The following is a 19,874-nucleotide window of genomic DNA, read 5'->3' on the forward strand; positions in this document are numbered from 1 at the left end:
TTTTTTGGATGACGAAATAGCCATGTATTAACTTGCAATAGAAATTTATAGGCTAACCTTTTAGTTAAAGGGAAAAGCACAATACACGCTATTAATTAATCATTAGGTATATATCTACAGGGTGACAATTTAAAAACTTAAAATAGGCTTATATTAGGTCGAAACATTATCCTACCCAGTGTATTGGATGAAGAGGTCCTATTGAATGGTCACCTAGATCCCCGGATTTAAAACCTCTTTGTGGGTTCACCTAAAATCTGTGGTTTTTAAAATGCAACCTGCTTCACTAGAGCAACTCGAGAATAGAGTATAAAAGAATTTTATTTTATTTTTATTTTTAAATTTTATTTTTTTAATCATGTAGAGCTGGATGCCAAATGATTAAATTTCAACTCTCAATTTTTTTTTAATTTTTACATATTAATTCGGTCATCTTGGGATATACTGTACATATTTGTGTGGTTCCAAAGCAAAGGAAGTCACAATTTTAGACAAGGATTTTTTAAACCTGTTTTGTGCCAGTATTAGTCTTTCTTAAGAGATCTCAAGAAGATTTAATAATCCTGATCTATATATTGGAGGTTCGTATTGTCTACATAATTAAAAAGCAGAGCTCCATTTAATGTTTTCCTTGCTATATTGTAAATAGAAAAGATAAACAGCAAGACACCTCTGATACTACCTTGTATTTTCCACTCCATGATCTTCCCGTAAGGTAACTTTGCTGAGCTTAGTAACCTTTCTGCATAGAAAAACTGCAGAAAGATTTGTAAAAATTCAAAGATGTATAATGTATGAAAATGGAACCTGAGGTAAATTTTTTATTAGATTTCGAATTGCAATAAATGACAACTTTATTAAATTTAATGATTAAATCTGCCTAATCATTAAAAAATGTTTATCTAAGCCTAAAGCCTTTGAGTGATATTAACTCATGTATTAATGATTTTTTAGGCAAATAATAGAAAAAACTGTAAGGCCAAAACAATATAAATTGTTGTGAAATTGTTATTGATATTTTATTTTCTACTTTCATAGGGATCTTTTAAGGAAAAAATCAAGAATAAATTTCAAATATACTATCAATATAATAGGAGAATTGGATACAAGTGCCATACTAATAATTCCTAATAAAATCAACCCTAACAGACAATCACTACTTTACTTATTCTGTAAAACATCCGTTTATTTTCTCGTAAAATTACTGTTTTAAGAGAACTGGGCGCCGTAAAACCCCATCAAATAACAATTTTCCGTAAAACGGCATATTAAAGCACGCAAGGCCGCAACAATAATTTTACTATTTACTGAAAATGCGACATTTCCTCTGAATATGGGGCCACATAATATGAAAATCATTATTTCAATGAAAACTTAATCGGTTTTGGGAAAGTATTGTGTTTTGGAATTTTTAACGTGTGTTGTAATTTTTGCTATTAGTGGTGATAGTCGCCATGTCATTTTACGATATTTTTATGCAGGTTTTGCCAATTCATGCCCAATTCAATTTTGCATAATTATATTTTTGCATTTACTTACAATAAAATAATGTAGTTTATATTATAATGGCTCACTTTATTACATCATCAGATCTAAAAATATACAGGGTGTCCGGAAGCTAGATGCAATCCTTTAAGGGGGTGATAGCTGACTTAATTGCAAACATTTTAAGCTTAATATGTGTAGGTCGAAATTTGTTTATAAATTGTTTATGACAATTTTTGCATTTTTCTCAAGAAATACCAAAATTTCACACTTAAACGGTAATAGAGCGCAAGTTACAATTAGTATCGGAGTTTCAAAGTTTATTTTGTTTTGTCTAATGTGTATTAATAAAAATACGATCAATTCCAAGCTTCTGTGTAAACTTATAGAAAAAATAGAGACATTGAAACGCCCTTTATTTTAAGATATCACTCATGCCGATGCCTGGCCAATTCTCAGAATTATGGCCTCTTTTGTGCGGCAGATCATGTAAACAAAAATTATTAGACTGAGACCTCTCATAAGCCTACTAAGCATTAGAGCCCCGATTGTGAAGTTATTTTAGGTTTTAATGTTAAATAAAACATAATTTTGTTTAAACTATTTGTTGTTCATGTTCAAAATGCAATCCATTATTTCTAATACAGGCACGAGCCCTTTTTGTTACTTCGGTGGTGGTTACTCTTATGGTCATATCTTCTTTCATCCTGTCAAATGCTTCATTTATTTAGCGAATCAACTCTTCTCTTATTCTTATTTTGGTGGTGTATACAAGCTCCTTTGCCCGACTCCATATGAAAAAATCCAACGGAGTTAGGTCAGGCGATCGAGGAGGCCAAAGAAAGGTTCCGCCTCTACCGATCCAACCGTCCGGAAAACAGTCGTCTAAGTAATTCCTGACAGCCAAGGACCAATGCGCTGGACAACCATCTTGCTGAAAGATTATTGGTCTTTCTCGTTCGAATAATCCAGCTTCGTCTAGAAGAACGGGGATATCAGTTTGTAGAAAATCTAAATAGTTGGCACCATTTAAATTCTCTGGTAGAAAATGTGGCCCAATAATAGTCCTGCCTATTACTCCGGCCCACATATTGACCGAAAATCTATTCTGAAATGATTTTTGTTTTTTCCAGTGCGGATTTACATCTTTGACAGCCCATTCGTGGAGATTGTGGAAGTTGGTAATACCCTCCCTGGAAAAATTGGACTCGTCTGTCCACAAGATACTTCTTAAGAATAACGGGTCCTCGTTGTCCATGTTCAATAAAAAGCGGCAGAACTGAATTCGTCTTGGAGGGTCTTCTTTTTGTAAGCCCTGCACCCCCGTATAAGAGGTACCTACTAGGTACCTCTTACTAATAGGTACTACCTACTAGGTACCTCTTACCCTACAGTATCTACTATTAGGTACCTTTGCTTCATTTTGTTTTTATTACTTTTTATTTACCTGAACTGTCCTATAATAGAAAACCAATCCAGTAAGTTTTGTTTACATGATCTGCCGCACAAAAGAGGCCATAATTCTAAGAATTGGCCAGGCATCGGCATGAGTGATATCTTAAAATAAAGGGCAGAAGCTAGGCATATTTTAAGAGGGGTTTGAACGACGAAAGTATTTTCATAACAACTATTTAAACATAAAGCAAAGCATTTTTATTTTATTTATTTATTTATTTATTTATTTAAGTACAAGGCTCTCCTACAGATAGACTAAGCAATCCAATAATAGGAAAGCACAAAGTATCTTATGAATTTAAATACAAGTAAGCGCTTTGCCAAACATTACATTTTCACCAAACCTAACAAATACACCAAGCAATATAAACCAAACTAACTTATTTAATAGTAACTCTCATAAACAATAAAGAAGCATATATACATATGAATAATGACAATAGGGAAAAAAAGGACAATATTTATCGTTATTTACGAAATTAGGTAGAATTTTTTAAGTATCGCTTAAATGAAGCCATACTGGAGAAAAATATATCATCATTCAAATTAGTTTCTTGAAAATTATTAAAACTACGGGCGCATCTGAACAATGGAGAGTTAGACAAATAGTTTGAAGAATATCTTGAGATGCTAAAGGTCGATCTATTACGCAAAATATAAGGATTAACGTTGATATGTAAATTTTCCAGACAGAAAGGGCAGTCTATTAAATTATTAATAATTTTATAAATCAATATTAAATCAAAATTGTTTCTACGACTCTCTAAGGGCTTCATACCATAAAATTTTAAGTTATCATAGTAAGTAAAAAAATGTCTCTGTCTATTAAAGCGAAAATTTACTATATTTACAAACTTTCGTTGAACTCTTTCAATTTGGTCAATATATTTGTGATACATCGGATTCCAAGCCACTGTCGCATATTCTATAGTAGGTTTAACGAACGCATTATATAATAATATTAATGATGATTGATTACTAAAACCCTTTGTAATTCGAGTTATAAAACCTAGATTTTTTAGAGCTTTCTGAACAATGTTTTCTATATGAACGTCGAAGAGCAGTCTAGAATCCAACGTCATACCTAAATCCTTAATAAACTCCACATACTTCAGGATAGTGCCCCCGAGATAGACATCACATTTGTTTTGTGTCTGAGATAGTTTTCTGCTAAAAAGTATAGAATGACATTTTTCTGGATTAATAAATAATTTATTTAAGGTACAGTACCTTTCAAAATTTGCAAGATCAGATTGCAGGGCACGAAAATCTTCTTGATTGTTGTAAAGATTTTTAGGTCATCTGCATATGCAAGATATCTACAGGTAGAGAAACATTGTCATTTAAAAAAATTGAAAAAAACTTAACTCTATATTTATTTTTTACGTTTCAATATCTCTATTTTTTCTAATAAGTTTACACAGAAGCTTGAAATTGATCGTATTTTTATTAATATACATTAGACAAAACAAAATAAACTTTGAAACTCCGATACTAATTGTAACTTGCGCTCTATTACCGTTTAAGTGTAAAATTTTGGTATTTCTTGAGAAAAATGCAAAAATTGCCATAAAAAATTTATAAACAAATTTCGAACTACACATATTTAGCTTAAAATGTTTGAAATTAAGTCAGCTATCACCCCCTTAAAGGATTGCGTCTAGCTTCCGGATACCCTGTATATTAAATTATAACGCATAAATAAAAATAAAATTAACACGCAGCTACTATAAAAGACCATACATTTTCAATGACAACAAGAACAAACAAAAAACTTATATATATAATACCTGACAAATAAAACTAAAGATAATAAGAATATAAAAGTATAAAATGACCTTGCTGGGGATTGAATCAATAACCTTACTTTAAACCAATCTATAACCAGACGTTTAATCCACTACATCATGGAGCTTTTGAAGAATCAATCAAATTGATCATTAATGTACAAACTGCAAATTACCTTATACAAAATAAGTAAATAATGTCAGAATAGAAAAAAACATTTTCTCTTATCAAAAATATTACTAAATATAAAATTTGTTTCCAAAATTGATTTAAAAGTTGAAATGGTCAAGCTTTAGTCCTTAGAACAACAATAGAGAATAGAGAATTTGAACTTCAACATTTGGATAAAAATTGTAGAAGGCAGATGGCAAATATTTTGGAAAAGTTGACCTAGTTCCTGTAACGTTATTTTTTTTTTACTTCATATTAACATTTTCCTCCCTGACTGGCCGATGTAAACCGCTTTTTAATCATCACCCATAATAGGGTATACCTACCCCAAATTTTGATAAGAAATGGGCTTTTTCTATGATACTAACTATGCTTCCAAATTATTATCGGTTTTTAACATATAACATAATTGTATATATGTAATGGAATCTTTGAGCTTTATTTTCACTGGTTTCTAAAAGTCTGATCAACTTTGCACACGTATCAAGGACCGATGACAATGCAATAATTTGATAATAGTTTCCCATTATCCTTATTAGAACTGTTAGGATTAATAAATTCTTTTTTTATTTAAACTAACTCACGTTAGGTTAACGTTCAAAAACAATATGTGATCAATGACATTTAAATGAGTCTGTCTATAGTTACACGGATGGTCTGCAGAATTTTGCTTAATTGTACGTTAAATTCAGTGTATGTTCTATTTATCAAATTAGTGTACTTTTTTAGTTAACAGTCATTTTATCGATTTTAATAATAAGAGTATGAAAAGTTTGAACATGCAGCCGCCTCTAAAAGTATCCAGGTAATATCAGATGCTTTCAACAAGATAATAAATAATAGTTTAAAAAAACTAGTAGAACACGCTTTCATTACTAATCGAACTAAAATATAAAAAAATCATTTTAATTACAAATAGTTTTTATTACAGTAGAATCTCAAAAAAAAATCACACCATCTTAGCAAATGGCCAAGTGGATCAAATTAGGTACATTATTTTATATTATAATGATTTAAATATCGACAGGAATTATTTTTTTAATAGCCATTTTACTTGCTTACATGTGTTCATGGTCATGGTGGGCGCCCATATTGTGCAGTCTTCATAAACTCCATTTGTTAAAGGGAATCATTCTTTTTAGGTTTTGTCATTTGATTTAATTTAATTAGATATTTGATTCTTTGGAATTCTAAGTCAATAAATAATAACATTATATGTCTTATTTATGTTACGTAGGATTTTTTTATAGAAGTGTATGTAAAAAACTACTCTGTTTATAAAAATATATGATATTTACTACTCAGCAGGTAATGTTTGCCCGAAATACCTAAATAAAGATTATAATTTGTCAGTATTTTGGTATCGAATGTTTCCAAGAAAATTAAGTGAAGAATTGAATAAATAAATATATATTTGGAATTTAAGTAAGAATGTTTTTTTTTTATATTTAAGTCCTCAAAGGTCATTTTAAATCACTTAAAATAGTCTTTATACGTCGTCCTTTGTAAATAATTAACATCTTTCAAGCGTCTTTTTTAATTCTGTTTAAGACGTCTTTTAGCCCTTATTTAGGCCATCTCAGCGACAGTTCTTAAAGAGGTCCTTGCAGTTGCTGAACAATAAGTCTTTGCAGCGACTTCTTTAGTAAAAGTTTATAATCGGAACAAGAGAATTAAAAGAAGGTATACTATAGGAACAAAGTTTTTGATATCCCGGGATATTAATCTGGAGTTTAAATTTGATGGCATTCAATGATGTAGAACATTTTTGACGTTTTTAAAGTAAAAAGTAGCACTTTTGAAAACTACTTCAAAAACTTTACTTCATAACTAGCCGGCCCAATCTACAAATTGTTAAAACATACCTTAGTTTGGATGTGACATTTGTACGTCATCTTAAAGTCGTAAGAACGTCAAAATAACTTGTCATATAGCCCAAGAAGCACGAAAAACGACGTCTTTAAGACATCATTTTGCTATCTGGGTTAAATTTAATTATGATTTTTATTTGAGGTAATTAATTATGATTCATTGTCCGACCTTTTACAACCGTAATAAAAACTCTTTGTAATGAAAACTCTCTTATTAATAAAAACTAAAAGCGTGTTCTTTAAGTTTTTGAAAACTATTATTTATTAATGCTAAAGTACTAATTAATATTAATTATCAAAAAATTACATTGGTCTAAGTAAGAGCCTTAAGTTTAACTGATAAATCAGACTATTTGTTTAAAATTCTAAAATATATTATAATAATAGGAAATAGAGAAAAATCATTGATAAAGGCAATATACTAATTTCCATAAAAAAAAGTTTCACTAAGCATAGAAACAAGAGATAGTTTTCTTCTCTACGCTAGTTATAAGAATATTTAGAAATGGTAACTATGAATGTTTATTTTCCTCAATAGTAAAAGATAGGTTTAAATAAAGAGGAGCAACCAAAATAGGAAAATCTGTAATCTCTTGATCATTTTCATACCACATAATGAAAATATTACAAACATTTTCCTACATACTCTCAAAAACCCTCCAAACGTGCCACTCACTATTTTTTCGTCCAAATTAAGCATAAAACTCTTAATAAGAACGGGAAAAAGACAAGAGTCCGACTAGCAATTTGTCTATATAATATGTTCTTAAAGAGGTCCTTGCAGTTGCTGAACAATAAGTCTTTGCAGCGACTTCTTTAGTAAAAGTTTATAACCGGAACAAGAGAATTGAAAGAAGGTATACTATAGGAATAAGGTTTTTGATATCCAGGGATATTAATCTGGAGTTTAAATTTGGTGGCATTTAATAATGTAGAACGTTTGTGACGTTTTTAAAGTAAAAAGTAGCACTTTTGAAATTTACTTCAAAAACTTTACTTTACAACTATCCGGCCCAATCTACAATTATTAAAACATACAATTTTTAACGCCTTAATTTTTTTGTGTGAATGAAAACTCCCCAGTCATACCTATGGAGTGGGAATCAAAAGAAATTGGAAGTATTCAAAATTCTGTGTGCATCCATTGACATATTGGTTACACATAACCTTTAAAAAAATGATGCTATATATAGCTCCCAAAAATTAATTATCAATAAATTATGCATTATATTGATTGATGAGGATACAGAATATTTTAATAACAAATTTTAATCTAATTGTACAAGCTAGTTTCTACAATCACACCTTTTCTTATTATTTTCTTAATATCATAGTTTTATCTTTATACTGCACTTTCGTAAATACGTGATTCATAATTTGATAATAATAGATGCAGCAACAGCCAATTACACTGCTTTTAAAGCGTGGAAACATAGTATGTCTAGTAACTCATTAGATTTATAAACCAGCTTTATTAATACATTTGTTATCCCTATGTTATACCAAACTGTCTCTAATTGATAATGTTTTATTAAAATTAACATTAAATTAAACTATAAAAAACACAATACCTTGTGTTTCCAAGCTCGATCGCAAATTCATTATCGTCCTGTTCTAACATAATAACTTTTTGATTTTAATTTTTTATACATAATTATTTAGCCTATTTTAAACATCTTTTAAAAATCTGCATATATTTTATTATTCTGTTTTTCAAAAATTCTAAAAAATTTTATTTAAATATAATATATATGAGATAAGTGGTATAAGGTTAGTTGTAGGCAATTGGATTAGATGCTTATACTGCACACCAATTAATTAACAACAATTTTAACTATCCTGAATTTGCCTGAATTTCAGAGCCAATAAGCGTTACAAACCAAAGCAGCATCAATATTTAACTGGCCCTAAGTAATTTTGCTTAACGTATTGGATGCATAGATCTCAAAAACCTTTTAGTAGGTCTATCTGTTATTTTATTTAATCTTCAAAAGACGAGCAATGTAGGCGGGAAAAATTTTATCATCATACTAGATATATTAATAATATTTATTAATGTATCAATAATATAAACTCAAAGCATTCCTGAGAACAGTCTACATTGATTGATCTACCGTGTTAAATACTTTACCGTTTCTAATTGCAACGGCATCTATAGCTAAACAGGGCATCCAATTAGTTTATTTCCTTAAGTAGCTTTCTACTTACTGACCAAAATTTTATCAAGTTTAAGAACCAAAAAAAAAATTGCTTCTCAAACACGACAAATAACATTCATTACGATAGGCAATGACCACTTAGGACTCTCCAATCTTTCGCAAAATTCAATTTTACTTTTAGCGACTGTTTCCGACTCAAACTTTTTATATTTTCTGGAGAGTTTTAGTCAAGTCACGGAGCTAGGCAATGGCGTGGTGTTTGTCGCAGATTCTTTCAAAAAAGTTTATGCATAATTTAGAAAGGGTAATGATGGATGGCCCGTTTACGCACTTTTTCATAATCTGTAAAAGATGTGTAGATGATATGTGTATAGGGGGTAGAATAGCAAATAAATACCTTCATTAATAATGTAAATTCCTGTTTGATTTTTAGCAGTTTTTAAATCAGAAAACAAAAGCTGCTTCTGTATGAATTTGGCTTTAGTCGAATTATAACTCTGTTAATATAGATTAATTCTCTTAAAATATTCTCTTAATGGTTTGCGATACACTAATGTTCTTGCATGTCCATTGTTGTTGTTTAGAACATCTAAGAAAAGTGGTGCTGATTCAGCTTCCATCGTGAACTTAATATACTTGCAGCACATGCACGTTACACTTTTTATAAAAAAACAGGTACGCCACTGTTTTTAAAAAAAATTTTGTGAATATTTTTTATATTTCTAACAAAACACAGCCCCTGCATTTTTGCGGTCCGACATATCATTTTGGTGAAAAAAAATAAAAATCCATATCAGAGTTATTTATTTTATTAGTTTTTTTTAATTTCCCAAAATTTTAGGCAGTTTTTCATGGCAATCTTCATAAAATAAGTAATAATAATAATAAAAACAAAATATATACATGTTTTCGTTATGTTTAGTGTCGATGCATACCTACTATCATATTTTTACGGCATGGGAGTCACTTTTTTTTGGGAGATCGGATCGGAAATCAACTTTTGCAGAAGATCGAGATACGATACCCAATTGCAAATAATGTTGTTAGACAGAATACTAGAGATCAGAGAGAACTCTGGTTCCAACACGATGGCTGTGCAGGGAAGGCATTTCGCTCGTACTGTAAGGGCTTTCTTAGATTATAACTACAACAACAAGGTTGATTGGTAAAGGTGGTCCAGTCCCTTGGACAGCAAGATCACCTGATCTGACACCTCTAGACTTTTTTGTATAGGGCGTCATGAAACAGCTTATCTACGCAACATATATAACCAACAGAGAAAACTTGTTGCTAGAGTTGTGGTGGCTGCGGATTTTCTGAGAAACGATCTAGGGGTCTTTGCTGGCGTACATCTTGGTACAGAAACAACAAGTACAGAAAATGTGTGGAAAGCACGAAGGACACTTTGAGCATTTGGTTTGAACTGTTTAAATTATTTTTTATTGTTTAAATTGTTCTTTTTTAGTTGGTTTTTATTTCTTTTTGATTTAAATTATTGTTCAGTTAAATTACTTATTTTTTATTGTAATGATAATAAACTTTCCGATAAACAAGTTTTAAAGGATCCTTGAATGGATTTTATTTTTTTGCACGAAAACGATGCATCGGAGCGCAAATATGCTTGAGATTGTCTTATCAAAAATAAACAAAATATTTCGAAAAAAAATTTTTTTTTCAAAAAAGAGTGGCGTATCTTTTTTTTTAATGAAAAAGTTTATATACATGTGCTACAACTCCGTCCATAGACAGGTTAAATGCCCTGCAATTCCTTAAAAATTTGCGTCACCTCCTATCATTTCTTTATCAAAAGTTTCATTCAAATTGCTATATGCGTTTTTAAAATATGTTTTTGTATTAAGAACGCATATAGTAATTATTAGCATATAGCATTATAGTAATATACGTCTTTGTGAGCAAAAAAATCAATTTTTTTGAAAAATTTGAATACCATGTATTTCAAAAACGGCGCTCTTCCGACCATCGGTGTCCATCTCAAACTACTTTTTTATGGCTGTATATGGCTGGCATTTTTGACCATTTAAAAGGGAACAACCTATATATTTATAGTTAATAAACTTAAACATTCTTTGAAAAACCACTTAATGCTTACGACTCAAAATCAGTTAGTCTATATGCTTTTATAGGGCTTAAGTTTATAACAATTAAAATTTTATATGAATTTATATCAGTATATAGCTAAAGTTGTCTTTTCCCGATTAAAATTCTATAACGACACTAAAGGCTACTGTTAACTAATAGGTCTAATAAACACATTTAATGTACTTTAAAATTAAATAGACCTTAATTTGTCCCCTATTTACTATACGTGCCATCACGTATAGCGAAATCCAATTTTCCTTTCCGTAAATTACCACGTTATTGCTTCTGGTCGTCGAGCTCATGAAATTGCTTAAAATTACAGGTTGGCTTAAAGAAGTACATTAAAACACAATGAAACGTAAGGTTTTACGTCAAACGTGACATTTTCTTGGCTAATAAGTATAATTATAAAGTTATTACGAGACTAATAAGACTAAAAGTCTCTGCTAGAACAATTTGCTGCACCATATTATTAATATATGCCTCTGCCTTGTTAAATAAAAAAAGCATTAATTTTGCATAAATCTTGATATTGCTTTCATTCTGCTCGTTTTTTAAAGGACTATTTTAATTTGCATTTTTATTGAAGTTAATGGAGGCCCAATTTTTAGCGTAGTCGCTTGAGCAGTTTTCGATCCGTCCACGTTTTTTACGACATTTTTATCACTTAGCCGCGTCTATTCTTAATAGAAGGCATTTAAGCTTTATAAAATGCGATTACTTTTTTGGCATTTTAAATCTTTTATACATAAAAAAAATCCTTTATTTAGCTACAAATAACATCTCATAGTAACGTCTAAATATACATAAATATTTTCAATTTAAAAAACAAATAAATAGGAAACTTGTCGGATTCCCAGAAACTAACATACATATATTTTCTGAAAGTTTTTCCTAATATTTACTATTCAGGAGCTGTACTTTTCAATTGTTTTTCTGTCTAAACCGCTCTTGCTCCGTGTTTACATCTGACAAGAAATCTTGGAAGTTTTAAAGTAAATGCAAGTAATATTATTTTTCATAATACGCGTGTCGAAAGTTTCTTTTTTGTTATCTCGTAAGTGGTACAAGAACAATAAAGTTTTTATCTGACAGAGTTAAAAGTTATCAAGTTGAAAAAATAAAACGTTAACAATATCAAAATTTTTTAATTTGTTTTCAAACTTGTAGTTATAAAAAAATTTTCTAACTACAAATTTATTATTATTTTTAAAGCATGTGAACAAATTAAGAATTATTTTCGACGGAACTCATTATTACTATTCAAAGGAAATATAAACTTAAACAAAAATTACTTAAAAACTTTAATCATTTGTGTTCAGCAACTACGAGTAAACAAGGAATACAAACAATTCAGATGTATGCAATATGTTTAACAAAAAAACCTAATTTTAATATTTTACAGAACAAATTGTATAAAACCACGATACCATTAAATAAAATTAAATCATAAAGGAACAAACAAAAAATAATATGCTAAATGGCAATAATGAGAGCTTGATAAATACCTAACAACAATAATAATAAATTATTGGTTTATTTATTTCATATAAAAATATTACAATACTGTAGGTTTTTATTCGTGTCTAGGTTCATTCTTAATCTCGTTTCAGATGGACGCGTATGGTACGCGCGCGTACCGTACGCGTGACGTCGAGTATTATAATTCAAATGTAAGTTTTCACATGGACGCGTAGAGCGTATGGCTGTGAGCGCGTGTTTATTCTTGCGCGCGGGAGTCGACACTGCCCTTGCGCCCCGCGTAGGAACGCGAGGCTCAAATTGCTCGGATTCAATCAGTTGCTTTCAGACGGTACGACGCGTCCTGTCTTTTATCTGTGTTCATAGTTGCCGATACCGACAAATATTTCGTTTTTGGAAAACAGAAAATGGCTCATAATAATATGGATACTGAACTTCTTATTAGAGAAGTCGAACAGAGACCTAATTTGTGGGATGTTTCAAACGAAGGGTACAAAAACAGAGACCTAAGGCAAAAATCTTGGGAAGATATAGGAACAAGTTTAATTGATGGTTTCAATAACTTATCACAAGCAGAAAAAAAACAGATATGTAAGTATAAAATATTTTTATTAACATAGCTTCTGGTATTCAAATACAAAAACTTATATGCTCAGATTTAATGTATTTTACTATCTTGCCAAGAAACCTTTCCATCACCTATGAAATAATTAGCAAACACGTCTCTAACTGTATTGCTAATAACAGGATTTTGAGATAATACTGGTTGTGCAGTATCCAGAAATCCGTTCACTGTTAATGTATCTTCAAATTTAAAACCATCTCTTAATCGAACCACATTGTGTAAAATACAACAAGCCTTTACTATTTTCACCGCAAGAGAAACTTTAACGTTTAGTGGCCTGTTAAATATTCTCCACTTATTTGAAAGTATTCCAAATGAGCATTCGATATACCTTCTAGCACGGGTTAATCTATAGTTGAATATCTTTTTTTTATAATTAAGATTCTTTCTTGCATATGGACGTAATAATTGTTTTGTTAACGGAAAGGCTTCATCACCTACTATAATGTATGGCAATTTAGTGTCGTCAAAACCAGGTAATGATTTTCCACTAGGAATATTTAAAGAATTATCGTTAAGTTTTTTTATGAAAGATCCAGTTTTGAATACTGTCGAATCCGAAAACTTGCCATATGCCCCAACATCAATAAAAGTAAAACAATAGTTTGCATCACAAATTGCCAACAAAAGAATAGAAAAAAAGTGTTTGTAATTGAAACACAGCGACCCACTTTTTATTGGCTTGATTATCCTTACATGCTTCCCATCAACGGCTCCGATGCAATTGGGAAAATTGGCACGTATTTCAAACTCCATAGACATCTCCTCCCATTTTTCTTCAGATGGCATTCCCATAAACTCGTTTTTCAGTTGTTTCCAGATAACAGTACAAACTTCATTAACAATTGTACTTATGGTTGATATACCCAGTCTATATGAATAGTGTAAATCCGTGAAAGTATTCCCACTTGCTAAGTACCTGAAATAAATATTTTATTATAAAATATCTCCTTTTTCCTTTAAGTGGAAAAGCTGCAAAAACGATGGAAAACATCCAGAGATGCATTTATACGATGCCGCAATAAAGGCAAGACTTTAAAGAGTGGTTCAGCGGCCAAGAAGCTGAGTAAATATATCTATTACGAGAATTTGAAATTTTTGGAGAAAAGTTTAGATCTAAATAAGTAAGATATTTTCTCATTGTTATTTTGTTGTGAACTTTAATACGTGTATTGTTTTGGCACTCAGACAAATTTGAAAAAATTCTGAAGATGAGGAGCCAAATGAAGTTGAAAACGATGAGGTTGATGCAGATCTAGAAGAAACTGACAGAGTTGAGCAAGTGGAACGCGCTGAAACAACGAAGCGAAAAAAAAAATCAGATAAGCTTGAAGACGGCCTAATGCGATTTTTGGAGAGGAGTCAAAATCAACAATTTGATGAAGATAAGTCGTTTCTAGAGTCTTTGTTACCGTCACTAAACAAATTTAACGACAACCAAAAACTAGAGTTTCGAATAGGAGTTCTAAATCTAATTAAAAAAATTACAAAACCTTTGCCAATGATACCACAATGGGAATATACATATAATTATCAACAACCTTATAACAACTACGGCAATTGGCAACAGGCTTCCGGATCCAGATCCGGATCAGACCTTTTTTGGATGTTCACGTAATTCCGAATACATTGTAACGAATGCACCTTTAAGTAATCGCTTTTCAACAATGGGGTGTACCCATATCTTTTTCTTTTGTTTACGCTTTTTTAAAAGGTAATATGCAGCAATGGCAATAACGCTAGATGTTTCCCCTTGCATGTTCATTTTTGTACTGCCGTCAGCGCTAGTCGGTACGCCCCATGTGAAATTAAAAACGACGCGTAGTTATACGCGTGACCTTAATACGCGCGCGTACCAATACGCTCCATGTGAAACGGCACTTAGCAATACAGATGAAATAAAACGACCCGATTAATATGTAAGCACTGATTTAATTCACAAATAAACTCGGCGGTAAATATTGTACAAAACCTTGAACTGGACAGTTCTGTTTACAACTTAATTTAGGTGCAAAACGACGCAAACAAACTAATTTTAAGAGCAACCTCGTCTGGATTCACTTAAAATACTCTTTAAGAAAAACAAACCCCGACTGGATTCGCGTTTTCACGTCTTTTTCGGCTTTTCGTCATTTTTTACAACGTGTCGTCGTACTCGTTCCTTAAACGATTATTTATCGACCGGCCCCAGATTCGAGACTAATTCAACTTCCTCTTTTCTCTTTTCTTTCGGCCGCGCCCGTCTAATCGCGCGCATGAGCCTTTTCGTCAGAACTGTGGCGCTGTTGATTAATTTGTGTTGTCGCGTTGAAAAAGATTAAGTCAAATATACCAAACCAAATTATTATTGCACTTAAAACTAAAAGAAATATTTAAACTAAACATAAATGATACCCACAATACTTTATTCTAGGCTACAATCTATAATAAAATAAAAGGCTACATCAGCTTGATTTTAGAAAGTTTGAGAAAAATTATTTTGGTAACTACGAATTTTACTATTGTTATAATAAGAGCAGGGTTAAACTAAAAAATCAATTTATAATCACAGAAGGGTATAATAAGAATGGTCGAACACAGAGAAGAGCAGGAACGAGGAAAGAGAATTTAAAGTGTAAAAGAGACAGATAAAGGGACAGTGGGAGGGAAAAAAACATAAACAGGGTTCAGTGAGATATACTTCAGGTGTTTAGAAGCAACATTTCTTTAATTCTTTAGTTAAAACTAGAAACTGATAAGGAGAAATCCAAAACATTGTATTTACTTATATGAAAGGCAGTTTGATAGACAAATGATTTTTTAAATGCTTCAGTTCTATAAACAGGTATTGTTAGAAGATCTAATCTACGGACATTAACATTATGGACATCTGTTCGATATGGTAAAGATATGGGAGATATTTATATTTAATAACTTTATAAAAAAAGATAACAGAGTGCATGGTACGTCGATCAGCAATATTAAGCCACCCTAACTCAGGTAATTTATAAGAAATTCTTTCTCTATGCTTCATATCAAAGATCAGTCGAAGACAAAAATTTTGCGCCTTCTAAACGGTAACCATGCCTCGAACACCATAACTTGATAACACATCAAGGAGTTTTTGATGAGGCATAGTATCGAAAGCTTTCGCAAGATCTATAAACATTGCTATGACTTTATTACTGATACTAAGATTATTTGCTATTTCTGAGACTAGTAAAAACATAGCATCTGTCATACTTAAATTCTTCGAAAATCCAAACTGATTTGGTGAGAGTATGCTGTTTTCATCAAGAAATGTTATCAGCCTGTCGTTTAGGCACTTTTCAAAAATTTTAGAAAAATTATTTATCAAACTAATAGGACGATAATTGTAAATTTTATTTTTTTCTCCGGTTTTATAAATGAAAACTCCGCTTTCTGGGGTAATTATGGATTCTTTAAAACGACTAGGTATAATACTTGGTTTCAAAATTAAATTAATAATATACACTACCGGACAAAAGTGGAGAAACAAAGTGTTTTTTGTATTTATTTTTATATTAGTGTATTTGATCATTAATTTTTCATTTTTTTTTAATATATTTTTTTTTCTAGTCTTCAGTACCTTAATAAAAAATTAAAAAAAAAAAACAAGTGACAACTAATATATTTTATTCTTGTTTTTACAGGGGACAAAAGTGGAGAAACACTATTTTTATTTATTTTTTATACACAATGTATTAGTTAGTTGTACATACAAAGACTAATAATGTGTAGCAAAACCCTTATTTTTTATAACTTCAGCACACCGACTTCGCATAAAGTTCATTAGGCTGTCAATATAATCTGCTGAAATGGAATTCCACTCCTCTTAAAGAGCTGTGAACAAATCATCCTGGTTTCTAAATTTATCTTTATTTTTTTGTCTGATTTTCCTATCTAAATGGTCCCATAGGTTTTCTATCGGGTTTAGATCCGGACTTTGTGCGAGCCATTTCATAAGGAGCACATTGTTGTCTTCAAACCATTTCTTTACTACTTTTGCGGTATGCTTCGGATCGTTATCCTGCTGAAACGACCATCGAAGCGGCATATTTTCTTCTGCGTATGGAAACATATGATCCTGAAGAATTCTTAAAAATTGAAATCAATTTATTTTTCCTTCAACTTTTCTTAATGGGCCTACTCCTGATCCGGAAAAGCAACCCCAAACCATGATATTGCCTCCTCCATGTTTCACAGTTGCCCTGGTGTACTTTGGATTAAGTCTAGTATTGGCAGGACGATGAACTCATTTCATTCTATCAGATCCGAATAGGCAGAACTTACTTTCATCAGAAAATAAAACCGTTTTCCACTTTTGGTCTTGTCCAATCAAGATGTTCCTGTGCAAATTGGAGTCAAGCAAATCTATTCTTTTTAGAAATGAATGGTTTTTTGGCTGAACGACAGCTATAAAGTCCAAATTCAGTCAAACGACGACGAATAGTACGCACACATACCGAAACCCCAGGTATTTCATTATAAATTTCTATGGCGGGCATAAAGGGATGTTCTGTTGTCATTTTTATTTTTCTCTCAATAACTTCATTAGTTTTCCTTGGCCGTCCATACCTTGGACAGGTAGTCACACTATTATATTTTTTAAAAGCAGCAATAGTTTTTGAAATTACGGATCTATTACGATTAATTTGCCTAGCAATTTCACTTTGTTTTACACCAGCTTTAAATTTTGAAACAATTAATTTTCGGAGATCAATACTCAGATCTATTCCGCGAGGCATTTTGCACAAATCGTATATAACACTTTAACACTCAACGTTAACATCAAACTAATGATAAATAATCACTTTAAATACCAAATAAGATTTGTTTGGAATGTTTATTCACTTTTGTTCGCATAAAATAGCATAAATAATTTTTTGATTAACTGATAAGATAAATATAGTTTGACCATCGGATCTGTGTCTACGAAAAGAATGCGGGCGAAATTTTGAAGCGTTGTCACGTCTTACTGCAAAAATGAAATAGTATAGAATAAAAAGTAAATATAATGGTAAAATTCAGCTATTTAATCATAAAAAAGATAATAAATTATGTAATGTAGTTTAAACCATATTTTTTAGTTCTATTTGCTAATGTTTTGCATATTATAAAATCCAATATTGACTAACATTTATCCGAAATTCCTAATAAAACTTACAAAGCCGGCAACGTCGTGCTTTCGCGGAAGCATCTTGCTGTTTGGGGACAGGTGATTGGTTGATGACATCGCGGCCATTAATTTATTATTTTTATGCAGCTCTCTGTCTTTCTCTATCTTATTGGATCGCATCCTACCAGGTTTTGTGTAATTTTCGGAATAATATCGATTTCTTGCGGATTCAGTGGCGGCGGCGTATGTTAATACTTTTGAGCTATTAAACTGTTTTTATTGTTGTATTTTTAGGTACCTACTTAATTTATGACCTATGACTTTTGAGTAGTGTAGCATAGTTTAGTTTATTTGCTATTATTGTTGTTGCTGTTTTGTTGTTGTTTTGTGTTATTTGTTTTTTTGTTGTTAAAGTTCATAATTTTTAACAGTTTTTGTTATTTACGTTAAAATGAATAACTTTATTCATAGAAAGACAATTCATAGCCAGGCAAGGGAAGTGATTGCGAATGTTTATAGGTAAGTAAAATGATTATAAGAGAATTATAAAGCCTAAGCACAGTTATGAAAAAAAAACATTAAAATAAAATCATAATTTATGCGACACTAAATTTCAAAAATTATCTACCTAATGTTGTAATAAATAAAAATCATATTCAATGAAATAAAACCAAGCTCGATTGCTTTACAAACAAAAAGATTTAAAGTTAATGTTGGTTATTTTGAATATAAAATGTCTATAAATATAAGTAATATGAATTGGAACGACGGCAAAAAAAATCGAATATCAGGATTATATACTTCTTGTACAAATTTTTAGGGTTTGCAATGAAGAAGCTACTAATAACTTCGTTAATCTACCAGTAAAGCGCAAACTTGAAAGAGTATCTTAATATACAATAATAATCTTAATATCTTAATATACTGGCGTAAGCATTTCAATGGTGAAAAAAATTCACAAAGAAGATGAAGAAAGAATGCGGACGGACCCCAACAAAATGCTTTCCAGTCCCGGCAAAAAAAAGACCGCGAATGACGAAGGTGGAACAAGACGACAACTTTCATTTTCAAATAGTTAAACACCTAATAAATCAAATTTATATAGGTTTAAAGTTGTGCCTACTAGCAGAAAGCTGTTGCAAAAATTGCCAGAAGAAGAAAATATTTTTCAAAAATAACATCTTTAAGGATTATACTTACTTAATCTTTATTGATTATACTTATTTAAATAATAATTTAGATTATACATATTATGTAGTAAATTCAATGTTTAAACAGCATAATTAGGATTATCTGCCGTGCTCTTTCCCTCGCGATATCCAGGCATCGTGTACGGCACTCTTATTTTAAGTGAATAAACTAAGTAGGTGTATTACAAATTTTGTGCTTTCTTTACTTTACTTTTATCTCAAACTTCCCTAACCTTGTCTGTCATTTTTTTATTACATATTTACAAATAAAATATTTTAGAAGACCTTAATTTTCAAATTAATATCTTACCTACAAATACCTATTTTAAAATTAAAACAACCATATTTTTTAATATTTAATACATTCAAATCTGTGTAATCGGTTTATAAAATTTCGCACGTCACTGGCCATTTCATGAATGAAATGAG

The 19,874-nt window shown here is 30.9% G+C and overlaps 1 protein-coding gene across 4 annotated transcripts in view; it reads left to right on the top strand.

Moving 5' to 3' along the window:
- LOC126736543 (uncharacterized) overlaps positions 1-19,874 on the top strand; it is a 736,497-nt gene that overhangs the window by 432,488 nt on the left and 284,135 nt on the right. The window lies entirely within an intron of this gene.

This window comes from Anthonomus grandis, chromosome 5, assembly GCF_022605725.1.
Source record: "Anthonomus grandis grandis chromosome 5, icAntGran1.3, whole genome shotgun sequence".
Lineage (NCBI taxonomy): Eukaryota > Metazoa > Arthropoda > Insecta > Coleoptera > Curculionidae > Anthonomus > Anthonomus grandis.